Source organism: Nyctereutes procyonoides, unplaced genomic scaffold, assembly GCF_905146905.1.
Source record: "Nyctereutes procyonoides isolate TBG_1078 unplaced genomic scaffold, NYPRO_anot_genome, whole genome shotgun sequence".
NCBI lineage: Eukaryota > Metazoa > Chordata > Mammalia > Carnivora > Canidae > Nyctereutes > Nyctereutes procyonoides.
Window position 1 is genome coordinate 15,951,280 of NW_026575034.1, and position 14,410 is coordinate 15,965,689.

At 36.8% G+C, this 14,410-nt stretch overlaps 1 non-coding gene across 1 annotated transcript; it reads right to left on the reverse strand.

Annotated features, from left to right (window-relative positions):
* Positions 1-5,702: 5,702 nt before the first annotated feature.
* On the reverse strand, positions 5,703-5,809 carry LOC129505166 (U6 spliceosomal RNA). Its single transcript, XR_008663475.1, has one exon. It is a non-coding gene; the product is annotated as a U6 spliceosomal RNA (small nuclear RNA).
* Positions 5,810-14,410: the final 8,601 nt, after the last annotated feature.

The following is a 14,410-nucleotide window of genomic DNA, read 5'->3' on the forward strand; positions in this document are numbered from 1 at the left end:
ATAAATACATAGAGACAAAAAAGGACCCAAATAAATAAAATCAGAAATGAAAGAGAAGTAACAACTGACACCACAAAAATACAAAGGATTATGAGAATACTATGAAAAGTTATGTGTCAACAAATTGGACAACTTAGGAGAAATGGTTAAGTTCCTAGAAACACACAATCTTCTAAAACTGAATCAGGAAGAAGTAGAAAATCTGAACAAAGTGATTATCAGCAGTGAAATTGAATCAGTAATCAAAACTACCAAAAAATAAAACTCCAGGATCACATGGATTCACAGGTGAATTCTACCAAATATTTAAAGAAGAATTAGTATCTATTCTTCTCAAATACCAAAAAACAGAAAAGGAAAGAAAGCTTCCAAATACATTCTACAAGGTCAGCATTATCCTGATACCAAAACCAGGCAAAGACACCACAAAAAAGGAAACTACAGGCCAATATTTCTGATGAACATTGATGCAAAAATCCTCAGGAAAATATTAGTAAACTGCATTCAATAATACATTAAAAGGATCATTCACCACAATCAAATGTGTTTGTTCTGGGAATATAAGTTTAGTTCAATATTCACAAATCAATCAATGTGATACACCATGTCAACAAAATGAAAGATAAAAATCATATGATCATCTCAATAGATGCAGAAAAAGCATTTGACAAAATTCAACATCTATTTCCGATAAAAACTCTCAAAAAATTTAGTGTAGAGGGAATATACCTTAACATCATAAAGGCCGTATATGAAAAACCCATAGCTAACATCTTACTCAATGGTGAAAAACTGATAACTTTTCCCTTAAGATCAGGAAGAGGGTGTCCACTCTTGCCACCTTTATTCATCATGGTACTGGAAGTCCCTAGCCACAGCAATCAGATGAGAAAAAGAAATTAGAGGCATCTATATTGGTAAAGAAGAAGTTAAACTGCCACTATATGCAGGTGACATGATACTATACATAGAAAACTCTAAAGAGTTCCCCCCCAAAAAACTACTAGAGGTAATAAATGAATTCAGTAAGTTTTGCAGGGTACAAAATTAATACCCAGAAATTGGTGGCATTTCTATACACTAATAATGTAGCAGAAAGAGAAATTAAGTCCACTTACAATTACACCAAAAAGAATAAAATGCCTTGGAATAAACCTAACCCCAGAGGTGAAAGTACTATACTTTGAAAACTATAAAATATTGATGAAAGAAATTGAAGGTGACATAAACAAATGGAAAGATATTTTGTGCTCATGGGTTGGAAGAACAGACATTGTTAGATGTCCACATTACTCAAAACAATTTTCAGATTTAGTGAAAATCTCTGTTAAAGTACCAAGAGCATTGTCCACAAAGTTAAAATAATCCTAAAATTTGTGTGGAACTGCAAAAGATCCTGAATAGCAAAAGTGATCTTGAGAAAGAAAAACAAAGCTAGAGATATCACAATTCCAGATCTCAATATACACTACAAACTGTAGTAATTAAAACAGCATGGTACTGGCATAAAAATAGACACATATCAATAAACAAAATAGAGAGTCCAGAAATAAACCCACACTTATATGGTGAATGAATCTATGACAGAGGAGGCAAGAATATACAATGAGGAAAGACAGTCTCTTCAACAAATAGTACTGGGAAAACTGGACAGCTCACATGCAAAAGAATGAAACTGGACCACTTTCTCACACCGTACACAAAAAATAAATTTGTAATGTATTAAAGACCTAAATGTGAGACCTGAAGGCATAAAAATCCTAGAAGAGAACATAGGCACCACTTTCTCTGACATTGGCCATAGCAACATTTTTCTAGAACATCTCCTAAGATAAGGGAAACAAAAGCAAAAATAAACTATTGGGGTTATATAAAAATAAAAAGTGAAGGAACATTACAAAGTGAAAGAAACCATCAACAACACTAAAGGCAGACTATTGAGTGGCAGAAGATATTTGCAAATGATATATTTTAATAGGGTTAATATCCAAAGACTATAAAGAGCTTCTACAGTTCTTCACTAAAACCCCCAAATAATTCAATTCAAAAATGGGCAAAGGACTCAGACATTTTTCCAAAGAAGACATCCAGATGGCCAACCAACACATGGAAAGATGCTCAACATCACTCATTATCAGGGAAATGCAAACCCACATCACCACGAGAGAGCACCTTACACCAGTAAGGATGGCTAAATTAAAAAAAAAAAAATCAGAAATAACAGGTGTGGGCAAGGATGTGGAGAACAAGGAATGCTCACACACTATTGGTGGGAATGCAAATTGGTGCAGCCACTATAGGAAACAATATGGAGATTCCTCAAAAAATTAAAAATAGAAATATCATCTAATCCAATAATTCTGCTACTGGATATTTATCCCAAGAAAATGAAAACACTAATTTGAAAAACAGTCTGCATCCCTATGTTTATTGCAGCATTATTTTTAGCAGCCAAGACATAGAGGCAACCTAAGTGTCCATTGATAGTCAAATAGAGAAGGAAGATATGGTATGAAATTTTTTAATTGGAATTTTAACTTCTTTAAAAAATATTTTATTTATTTATTCGTGAGAGACACACAGAAAGAGGCAGAGACATAGGCAGAGGGAGAAGTAGTCTCCCTGCTGGTAGCTTGATGCAGGGCTCGGTCTCAGGACCCCGGGATCATGACCTGAGCCAACGGCAGACGCTCAACCACTGAACCAGCCAGGTGCCCCGGAATTTTAACTATTTTAAAATGTACAATTCAGTGGCATAAACTACATTCAAAATCTTGTGCAACCATCACTACACATTAGCAATAACTTTCCATTCTTCCTTCAGGTTTCCAGAGGTAATGTGAATCCTGCTTTTTGTCTCTATGAATTTGCCTATTCTAGATATTTCATATAAGTGGAATTACACAGTATTTGTCCTTTTGTGTCTGGCTTGGTTCACTTAGCATAATGTCCTTGAGGTTCATCCATGTTGTAGCACATTATCAGTACTTCATTCCTTTTAATGGCTGAATAATATACCATTATATGGATAAACCATATTTAGTTTATCCAAGGAAAGGATTTTTAAAAAGATTTTTTAATTTACTTGAGAGAGAGAGAGAGAGAGAGGAGAATGAGCAGTGGAGAGGGACAGAAGAAGAGAAATAGAGGCAGACTCCTTGCTGAGCAGAGAGCCTGATACAGGACTTGATCATGACCTGAGCTGAAGGCAGATGCTGACCCCACTGAGCCACCCAGGAAAGGATTTTTAAAAAGGACATTAAATAGGTTCTATGGAACAAAGCCTGGAGCTTATGTAACCAGTGTGGGGCTTTTCCCCAGAATATCTGGGTAAATCGAAGCTGCCTCTCTACTGTGTGCTCTGGGTAAACTACTTTGAGCTTCCATCCCTCCTATGTAAATAGGGATAAAGAATCTTGTGCAGACTGTTTAATCATTTGAGAGAATCTATGTAAATCACTCAGCATAAATTTTGACACTTAAATAAAAAAAATACTCATGAATGTTAACTGTTATCATAGCTTATAAAAATTATTGTTTAGACTTCTTCCTAACGCAAAATCAGATAGGCAGGACTTTTTCTAAAACATCTCCTCCTGCGGAGAGAAATAAACCAAGTTGCTTTTTTGGTACATGTTTTCAATCCATTGTTTCTTGGGCTTGGAAGTTCTGAGTAAAGGAAAGATACCCCCCTCCTGACCGAGAGGCAACCTACCCTGGTCAGTCCAGCCTGACCTCCTTTTTAGATGGGGGCGACTCTAGGGCTTTGCTTTCCAAGTCTAAGCCCACACCGTGGAAGCACAAAAGGGCCAGATGGCTACAGGCGATGTCTGATAAAAGGGAATAAGATGTAGTTCCTGTCGACTGTAAGGGGACTCCCCAGTGATGGGAACTAGTCATAGACTGGGAGGAGGTTGTGGCTCTTCGAAAGCAGATGGACCTGGATTCAAATCCAAGCTTTGTTGTTTACAGGTCGAGTTTCCCAACCTGTAGGGCTGAGAGAAGTTGTCCATGTGAGCCACTGCCCCAGGGCGTTGTTGGCAGAGGCACCAGTGAGGAGTCCCCCAAAGAAGCTGGAACATCAGATTGAGGTGTCCTGTTGCTCATTAGTCTGTGGGCTCTCTGCACTAGTTACCCTGGACACCTTGGCAGTGGGGAGCCTTCAGTGTGGTCTTTCAGTATCACCCTCCGCGAGGGAGGAGCATGACAATTTTCTATCCATTATTGGTTGAGATTCAGTAATTCTGAGTAGAACTTTAAGCCAGCTTGCGCAACCTTGAGATGTAGCTCTGCCCTCTTATTCCCAAAAGTGTTTTTATTTAGTTGTAAAATTGATTTTTTTTTTTTTGGTGTAAACCTTGTTACAACAAAATGATCCTCACCTACACTTCAGATGCCCTGAGAAATCAAATTTATATGCTACACTTCTGCTTTGCTTGTGCCACTGACTAGCAAGGCCATGGGAGTGTGGGCGGTACAGTTACAGAGTATTTTCCAAAACCTATCGTGGACACTCCTAACAGAGACTTATTGGACTTCATTATAATGACTATAATAATGATCGCTTATACAATACAGGACATTTAACTCCATTACTAAATTTATTCTTTCCAAAAACCTTTTGTGCCTGGCATATAACAGAAGACTAGCCTTCATTTTACAGTTGTGAAACTGGACTCGGACATCGAATGCCAACAGATGGCCTAGTTGGGGGGTCGGTATCCACACTTCTGACTCCTGGTCCAGTGGTCTATTAAATAAATAAATAAATAAATAAATAAATAAATAAATAGAATGGAATTAAATAAATTCCAGATTTTTTGGACTTGGTGGTTTGTGATACGGTTCACTTGACCTCCCTCTGCCTGGAAAGGGACCAAACCTGTGATCTTTCACTCTCTCCAGATTTCCAAAGAGGAAGCAACTCTCAACCAGAACAGGAGCCTAAGCCTGGTTTGTAGCCAGTGGGGCATATCGGTGGCTTATTGCCATGTGCCCTGGGGTAGCAGTAAATTGATATTTGCTGATCTCCAAGCCTCTGGCAGAGATGGGGAGGGAGGGCTGGGAAAGTGACATTTCTGTAAATAACCACACCTGGTTCTAAGAGCAGAAGGATTGGCATATCCCTGTAGCCTCATCAATTACCTTCAACCTTTTGCAAAGGGAGCCCAGGGGAGAGAATCTCTTCACACTCTTCACATTATTTATAGACACCTCATCCTGTCTGTACTCAGGGGGGAGCATGGTTTGCTCAGCAGCGACCTCCTTCCAGATGTGTTTATATTTTCCCAGGCCCAGTGGAAAGCATCCTTCAGCCCCTCCACTCCAGGGAGCAGAGGGGATGCCTGACATTGGGACATAAAGAAGATGTGAAGGGGAAGACATGAGCAGGATGCCTGAATTTCTCAGTTAGATTCCTGTATCTCCCAGCGAGCACTGATTGAATAGCCACTTTGCTGCGGAAGAAGGCAATTCAGGCAATTTATGGTTAAATAAACATGCTTTGCAAGCAGGTAGACCTAGATTTAAATCCCAGCTCTGCCATTTACAAGCTGTGTGGTTTGGGTTAAGCTTTTGCCTCCATGTCCTCATCTGTAAAATAGGATAATAGCTCCTCTCGGGGTCACTGGAGTGTTTGAATGCAAAGGGCTACTGACACAGCAGATGATACGTATAAGGTGCCTCTTCTTCTTTTTTTAATTTTAAATATGGAACAGTTCATAAATTTTCATGTCATCCTCATGCAGGGGCCATGCTAATCTTCTCTGCACCATTCCAATTTTACAATATGTGTTGCTGAAGCCATCACTGGTGCCTATTCTTGTAAGAGACTACCACTTGCAGCGTGTGTGTGTGCGTGTGCACGTGCATGCATACGGGGGCACACGAATATGATTTTGATAGACACAGGACTCTAGAAACAGAGACAATGTAGGCAACACAGGCAGGGAATTTTTGGTGAAAAAGTAGTGATTAAAATCTAGAGAAGGAGAGAGCTCTATGGACAGGACGAGTCAGAATGAACTCCATGGTGGCAGAGAGATTGAGTTGCCAGAGGGACGGAGGTATGTTATTGCACCATCAGTGTGCCCACTGCCCACTGTGGGCTGGCTGACTGCTCCAGGGTAGCTTTTAGGAAAAGGTGGTGTAGTCTACGAAGGTGGCCTGGACCCAGGGTGCAGCGTCAAGGCTTGCTAGCCTCTCCGGATGGAGGCCTTTTGTTGGCATACCATACTCCACGTGCAGCATTTGTTAGCTAATCCAGCAAAATGATGCTGCCTAGAGTAACAAAAAACAAAAAACAAAACAAAACAAAAGACACATTTTGAGTGAGTTTAATGGATTTTCTTGCTCAGTTCTCTAGTTTTGAAAGGCCTACCTCACCAAAAATATAGTGATTACCTGGTTTATGAACTTCTTACATTAAATAGTTTTTGTAACAAATTCAAAAGTTCACAAAGGTCGACAGGATAGTATAATGAACCTTCATGTACCTATTACCCAGACACAAAATAAACTCACAGCCACTTTCATTTCATCTATACCCCTCCTCCTGTCCAAATACTCAACACACATGCCCTAAATAATATCATCTGTAAATATTTGTGTATGCTTTTCTAAACAATAAGAGGCTCTTTAAAAGTACGATCTCAACATCATTATCACATTGGAAAAAATTAGTAAGTTCTTAATATCATCAAATATCCAGTGTTCAAACTTCCACAATTGTCTCTTATTTTTCCCAGTTGAATTAGGATCTAAATAAGATTTACACATAGCAATTGATTGATATTTCTCTTTGTCTCCTCAATTTATAGATAGCCCTGCCTTTCTTTTGACTCCTTTATAATTCATTGTTGAAGAGATCAGTCATTTCCTATTTTCGAGATAGGACTGTCCCTCTTGTATTGTTTGCCTTGCTCCTTTGTCCCCAATATTTCCCATCAAATGGCAGTTAGATCTGATGACTTGGTCTGATTTCTTTCTTTCTTAACAAGACTACATTATAAGTATTGTCATGCACTTCTCTTGGCCAGCACATACGACTAATTGTCTCTTTCTGTGATATAACTGCCATTGATAATCATTGTCTAGATTCATGATTTCATTTGGGGATTTGCAAAATGGTGGCATTCTAGTTCTAACATTCCTTCCTCATTTATTACTTGGATTCTTTCTGTAGAGAGAATTATTTCCTCATCAACTACTTAGTTAACTTATGATACAGTTTTATGAGGAAAATCAGGTTAAATGTTTCTTTCCCTATACTTACCTGCATTCAGAATAGTGCATCAGTTCCCTTATATCCTCCAGAGGTGACCAATGAGTTCTTTTTGTTTTATAGTATCATTAGGAAGGAACTTACGAATTTAAACACATTCCATGGGTTTCAATCCATGGCAGTTGTTCAATCTGTGCTCAGATTTTCTCAGCTCTGGCCAATGAGAACCTCTAAGTTGCTTCGTTCTGACGCAGCCATGACCCCAGTCTTCATCTTCTGGAAAGAAAAGATGCCTAAGCTTGGAAATGGAAATGTCTGTTAAAAAGAAAATATATTATGACTTTATACTGAGATTTTCTTTCTTTTTTTTTTTTTAAAGGATTTTATTTATTTATTTATGAGATACACAGGGTGAGAGAGGCAGAGACTCAGGCAGAGAGAGAAGCAGGCTTCATAGAGGGAGCCCGATGTGGGACTCGATCCTGGGACTCGATCCTGGGACTCTGGGATCCCGCCCTGAGCTGAAGGCAGACGCTCAACCGCTGAGCCACCCAGGTGTCCCTGTGTTAGCCATTTGTATATCTTTTGGGAGAAATGTCTGTTCGTGTCCTTGCCCGTTTCTTCACTGGATTATTTGTATTTTGGGTGTTGAGTTTGATCATTTTTTTAAAAAAAATTATTTATTTTTTTGAGAAAGACAGAGAGAGCGACAGAAAGCACAAGGGGAGGAGAGGGAGAAGCAGACTTCCTGCGGAGCAAGGAGTCCCAACTCAGGACTCGATCCCAGGACTCTGGGATCATGACCTGAGTTGAAGGCAGACACTTAACCAACTGAGACACTCAGGTGCTCCGAGTTTGATAAGTTCTTTATAGATTTTGGATACTAGCCCTTTATCCAATATACCATTTTTTAAATTTTTTTATTTTTTATTTATGATAGTCACACACAGAGAGAGAGAGGCAGAGACATAGGCAGGGGGAGAAGCAGGCTCCATGCAGGGAGCCGGACGTGGGATTCGATCCTGGGTCTCCAGGATCATGCCCTGGGCCCAAGGCAGGCGCTAAACCACTGCACCACCCAGGGATCCCCCAATATACCATTTGTGATGATCTTTCTCCATTCCATAGGTTGCCTTTTAGTTTTGTAAGGTTGTTTCCTTTTCTGTGCAAAAGCTTTTTATTCTGATGCAGCAATCAATACACTAGTGTATTTTTAATTTGCCTTTGTCTTATTATGTACACAATCAAGATCTTCTTATGTAGATAAGAGACATTTGTATTTAGTTTTCTGTGAATTGTCTGTACATTTCCCTAGCTTTTTTTTTTTTTTTAAAGATTTTATTTATTTATTCATGAGAGAGAGAGAGACAGACAGAGACAGACAGAGATACAGGCAGAGGGAGAAGCAGGTTCCATGCAGGAAGCTGGACATGGGACTCGATCCCGGGTCTCCAGGATCACGCCCTGGGCTGAAGGCGGTGCTAAACCGCTGCGCCACCCGGGCTGCCCCATTTCCCTAGCTTTTTTCCCCACTCTACACCATTATTAGACTTTAATTCTTTCTTTTTTAAGGCTTTTTATTTATTGTAAATATTAATCCTTTATCTACGATAAAGTTGAAAAATGTCCCCCAGTTTGTCTCTTTACTTTCCTTATGGTGTTTTTGTGCTATGTAAGTAAATTTTTTTTTCTTTTTTTATGTAATAAATTCATTAATTTTTTTTCCCCTTATGGCTTCTAGATATTGAGTCAGAGGTAGGAAAGTTCCCCTCACTCCTGGATCATAGAATAATTCAGATTTGTTTTTTCTATATTTGTATAGATTCATTTGATACATTTAACTTCCTAATCCACTTGGAGTTTATCTTGACACACAGTTTGGGGAATAATACAATTTTATCTTTTTACCTATAGCTATTCAGTTAGCCTCATGCCTTTGAGTAAAAAGCCATCATTTCCCCCACTAACTTGAGATTCTGGCTTTATAATATGCTAGATTTCCAAATGCAATTGGGTCTATTTCTGGATTTTCTATTTGTTCCACTGGACTATGAATGTTACACTGCCACACTCTTAATTAGAGATACAGTATGTCTTAATATCTGACAGCACTCTCCCTTTCTCATTTCTCTCTCTCTCTTTTCTCAGGCTTTTCCCCTCTTGGGTATTCTTGCTTATCTGTTCTTCCAAATGAATTTTATAAAAAAATTATCTAGCTCCAGAAAGAAACTTACTCATATTTTCATAGAATTATATTAAATTTATGAACTAGGGATCCCTGGGTGGCGCAGCGGTTTGGCGCCTGCCTTTGGCCCAGGGCGCGATCCTGGAGACCCGGGATCGAATCCCACGTCGGGCTCCCGGTGCATGGGGCCTGCTTCTCCCTCTGCCTGTGTCTCTGCCTCTCTCTCTCTCTGTATGACTATCGTAAATTAAAAAAAAATAAATTTATGAACTAGATTACCTTTTATGGACTTAGACCTAAAATTTCTGATATTGAATCTTCCTAAGAATATGGTATATCTTTTCATATACACAGGGTTATTTTTGTGTGTTTTTTAATTACTTCGTAGTTATTCTTCCTGAAGGTTTTGGACATTTCTTGATAAATTTTTGCCTGGGTATTTAATTATATTTAGTATTCACAAAGGTGGTTTTCTCTTCTAATATGAACTGATTTTTGTTTGTATATAGGAAGACTTGATTTTTGTATATTGATTTTATACTTTACTAAATTATTTTGTTTGTAGTAGTTTTCTAGTCCTGTAATAGTTTGTATTTTCTGGATACATAATTACATGATTCTCAGCTCTACTAATATGATGGATAATATTAATAGATTTTAGAATATTGAATCTATTCTACTTGGTCATGATGAATGTTTGAATGTGCTGTTGGATTTTATTTGCTAGTTATTTAGGTTAGATTGGTCGATAGTTTTGTTGCTGCAATCATTTTTAGGGTGATATAGACATTATATTCACTTCATACGGTAATTTTAAAAAATAGAACATCCCTGAGAAAAGCCTGGGGCTGGAACATTTTTGTGGGAATGGTGTTTTTTTACTTCCTCTATTTCTTCTGTGATATTTTATGTTTAGACTTTCTGTCTCCGCTGGGATTGATTTTGACAAGTTGTATTTGCTAGAGACTTATCCATTTCATCTACTTTTCCAAATTCACTTGCAAAGTAGATTCATATAATAGCAGTGCTCTGTCTGATGGCTATTTCCTCTTTGTCATTTCTAATTTTATGTATTTAAAGTCCTCCCCCTTTTTTCTCAATTGCATCAGCTAACAGTTTTTTTTTTATTATTATGTTCTTTTCTTTTCTTTTTTTTTTTTTCAAATAGTGAACTTTTGGATGTATTTATTAGTTCTGTCTTTATTTTATTTTATTTTTTGTTATTTTTTTTAGTTCTGTTTTTAACTCAAATCTTTTTCAAGGTATAATTAACTTACTGTGAAATTTAGTTTGATGATTTTGAATAATTTATACACCTATGCAATAAAACATTAATCAAATAGAAAACGAGTCTATTGTTTTAGAAAATTTCTTCTTCCTCCTTCCAGGCAACCTCCTACTGAACCCTAGAGGTAACAATGCCCTAATATCTATCACCATAGTTTAATTTTGCCAGTTGTCAAATATAATATAAATGGGGTTATACAGTACATGCTATTTTGTATCTGGCTTTTTGTACTTAATATATATTTTAAGATTCACAAATGCTCTTGAGTGTATCAATAACATGTTCTTTTAAATTTATTAATGATATTCCATATTGGATACACCACAATTTATGCATTCATTTGTTGATGAATTTCACTCATTCCATTTTGGGGTTATAAAGAAAAAACTGCTATACAAAATTAAACTATTGGGACTACACCAAAATAAAAACCTTTTGTACGGTGAAGGAAACCATCCACAAAACAAAAAGTGACTGACTGAATGGGAGAAGATATTTGCAATGATGTATCTGGTAAGGAGTTAATATCTAAAATTTATAAAGAACTTATAAAACTCAACACCAAAAAAAACCCAATTAAAAGTCTAATTTTAATCTAATTAAAAATGGTCAGAATGCATGAGCAGACATTTCTCCAAAGACATACAGATGCAACGGACACATGAAAAGATGCTCAACATCACTCATCAGGAAAATGCAAATCCAAATCACAATGAGATACCACCTCACACCTGTCAGAATGACTAAAATAAAAAACACAAGAAGTGTTGATGGAGACACGAAGAAAAAGAAACCCCTGTTCGCTGTTGGTGGGAATGCAAGCTGGTGATTTCACTGTGGAAATCAGTATGGAGATTTCTCAAAAAATTAAAAATAGAATTACCATATGATCCAGTAATTCCACTACTGGGTAATTTTTCAAAGAAAACAAAAACAGTAATTCAAAAAGATATATGCGGAAATATCAATGAGGGAGACAAACCATGAGAAACACCTAACTCTGGGAAACAAATAAGGGGTGGTGGAAAGGGAGGTGGGTGGGTGGGGTTGGGGTGACTGGGTGATGGGCACTGACAGGGGCACTTGAAGGGATGAGCACTGGATGTTATACTATATGTTGGCAAATTGAACTTCAATAAAAAAAAAGATATATGCACCCCTATGCTTATAGATGTGATATATATATATAATGTTAAATATATATTAAATATATAATATATGTTAATATTACTCAGCTCTAAAAAAGAATGAAGTCTTGCCATTCAGAGCAGCATGGATGGATCTAGAGAGTATAATGCTAAGTGAAATAAGTCAGAAAGACATATATATGATTTCACTTATAAGTGGAATTTAAGAAACAAAATAAACAAAGAAAAGACAGATAAACAGAAAAACAGACTCTTAAATATAGAGAAAAACTGGTAGTTGCTAGAGGAAAGATAGGTGGGGGATGGGTGAAATAGGTGAAGGTGATTAAGAGTACACTTATGGTGATGAGCACTGAGTAACTGTTGAATCATTATTTTGTACACCTGAAACTAATATAACACTGTGTTAATAATACTTGGATTAAAAAATAAAATAAAAGGAATAAATCTGCTATAAATATTTTTGCACAAGTCTTTTTGGGGACATGTTTTCATTTTACTTGGATGAATATCTAAAAGTGGAACAGATAGCTCATAAGGTACATGTGGCTAAACTTGATAAGAAACAGGCAATTCCACTTCTTGTTATTTATCTGAAGGAAATGAAAACACTAACTCAAAAAAATAGTTGTACCAAAATATTTATCGCAGCATTATTTATAACAGCCAAGACATGGAAGCAACCTAAGTATCCATCAATAGATGAATGGGTAAAGAAAATGTAATACACACACACACACACACACACACAGGAATATTATTCAGCTGTAAAAAGAAGAAAATCTTGTCATTCGTGACAACATGAATAGAACTTGAGGGCGTTATGCTAAGGAAATTAAGTCAAACAGAGAAAGATAAATACCATATGATCTCACTTATACATGGAATCTTAAAAAGACACAGCAAACTCACAGATACAGAGAACAGATTGGCTGGGGTGGGGAGGGGGTGGCTTGAGGGCGTAAAATGGGTGAAGATGGTCAAAAGGTACAAATTTTTCATTACAAAATAAGTCATGGGGCTGTAATGTACAGCATGAGCACTGTAATGAATAATTCTGTACTGTACGTTTGAAAGTGGCTAAGAGTAGATCTTAAAAGTTACTACCACAAGAAAATAAATTTGTAGCAATGTGGGGTAACATTAATCAGGCTTCTTGTGGTGATCATTTCACTATATATATATAAAATTATGCTGCACACAAATATAATGCTATATGTCAATTATATCTCAATAAAAATTTTAAAAATAATAAAGAAGCTAAATAAAAAAACATGCAATTATTTTCCAAAAGTGTTGTACCATTAATAATCCACCAACAATGCATGAATGTTCCAGTTGCTCTATATCCTCACTGACAATTGGTATTACTGGTATTTTTTTTTTAAAGATTTTATTATTTATTCATGAGAGACAGAGAGAGAGAGAGAGACAGAGACAGAGACACAGGCAGAGGGAGAAGCAGGCTCCATGCAGGGAGCCCAACATGGACTCGATCCCAGGTCTCCAGGGTCAGGCCCTGGGCTGAAGGCAGCACTAAACTGCTGAGCCACCCAGGGTGCCCGGTATTACTGGTCTTAAATTTTAGTCATTCTAGTGGGTGTGGGGTGTTATTTCATTATAGTTGTAATTTTAAAACAAAAAACAAAAAAAATAATTTTAATATCTCTGATGACTAATGATGTTGAGCAGCTTTTCATGTGCTTATTAGCCATTTATATATATTCTTTTATGAAGTTCTTTTTGAAGCATTTGTTCTCTTTAATTGAATTGTCTTTTTATTATTGATTTGTAGTTCTTTATATATTTCTGACACAACTTTGTCAGGTATATGTTTTGTAAACATTTGGTTTTGGTCTGTGACTTGTCTTTTCTCCCCCTTTACTATGTCTTTTGATAAGCAGATCTTAATTTTGATGAAGCCAAATTTATCGTTTTTTTCTTTTATACGTGTATTTTGTGCTCTCTCTAGAAAATTTTTCCCCATCTGAAGGTTATAAAGATATTCTCCTAGGTTTTTTTCTAGGTTTATTATTTTAGCATTTTTCCTATCTTGAATTAATCCTTGTATATGGTCTGAGGTTTTAGCTTTTGCTGTTTTTAGCATGGATATCCAGTTGTTTGATTCATTGAAAAGGCTTTTCTTTCCCCATTGGATTGTCTTAACACCTTTGTGAAAAATCAATTGACTATATATATGTCAGTCTGTTTCCATTTTTGCTAGACATCAATTTGTCTACGCTTATACCATTACCACATTGCCTTGATTACTGTGACTTTATAGTAAATTTTGAAATCAGGCAATGTAAGTCCTATGACTTTTGAAAAAAGATTTAACAAGATTGTTGTGGCTATTCCAGACCCTTAGCCTTTCCATTTAAATTTTAGAATTGCCTTGTCAATTTCTATTAAAAAAGCCTGCTGGGATTTTGGGAGGATTTGTGTTAGTTTGATAGGGCTGCCACAACAAAATACCCTACACTGGGTGGCTTAAACAGCAGAAATTTATATTCACACAGTTCTGGAGGCTGGAAGCCCAAGATCAAAGTGTTAGCAGGTTTATTTCG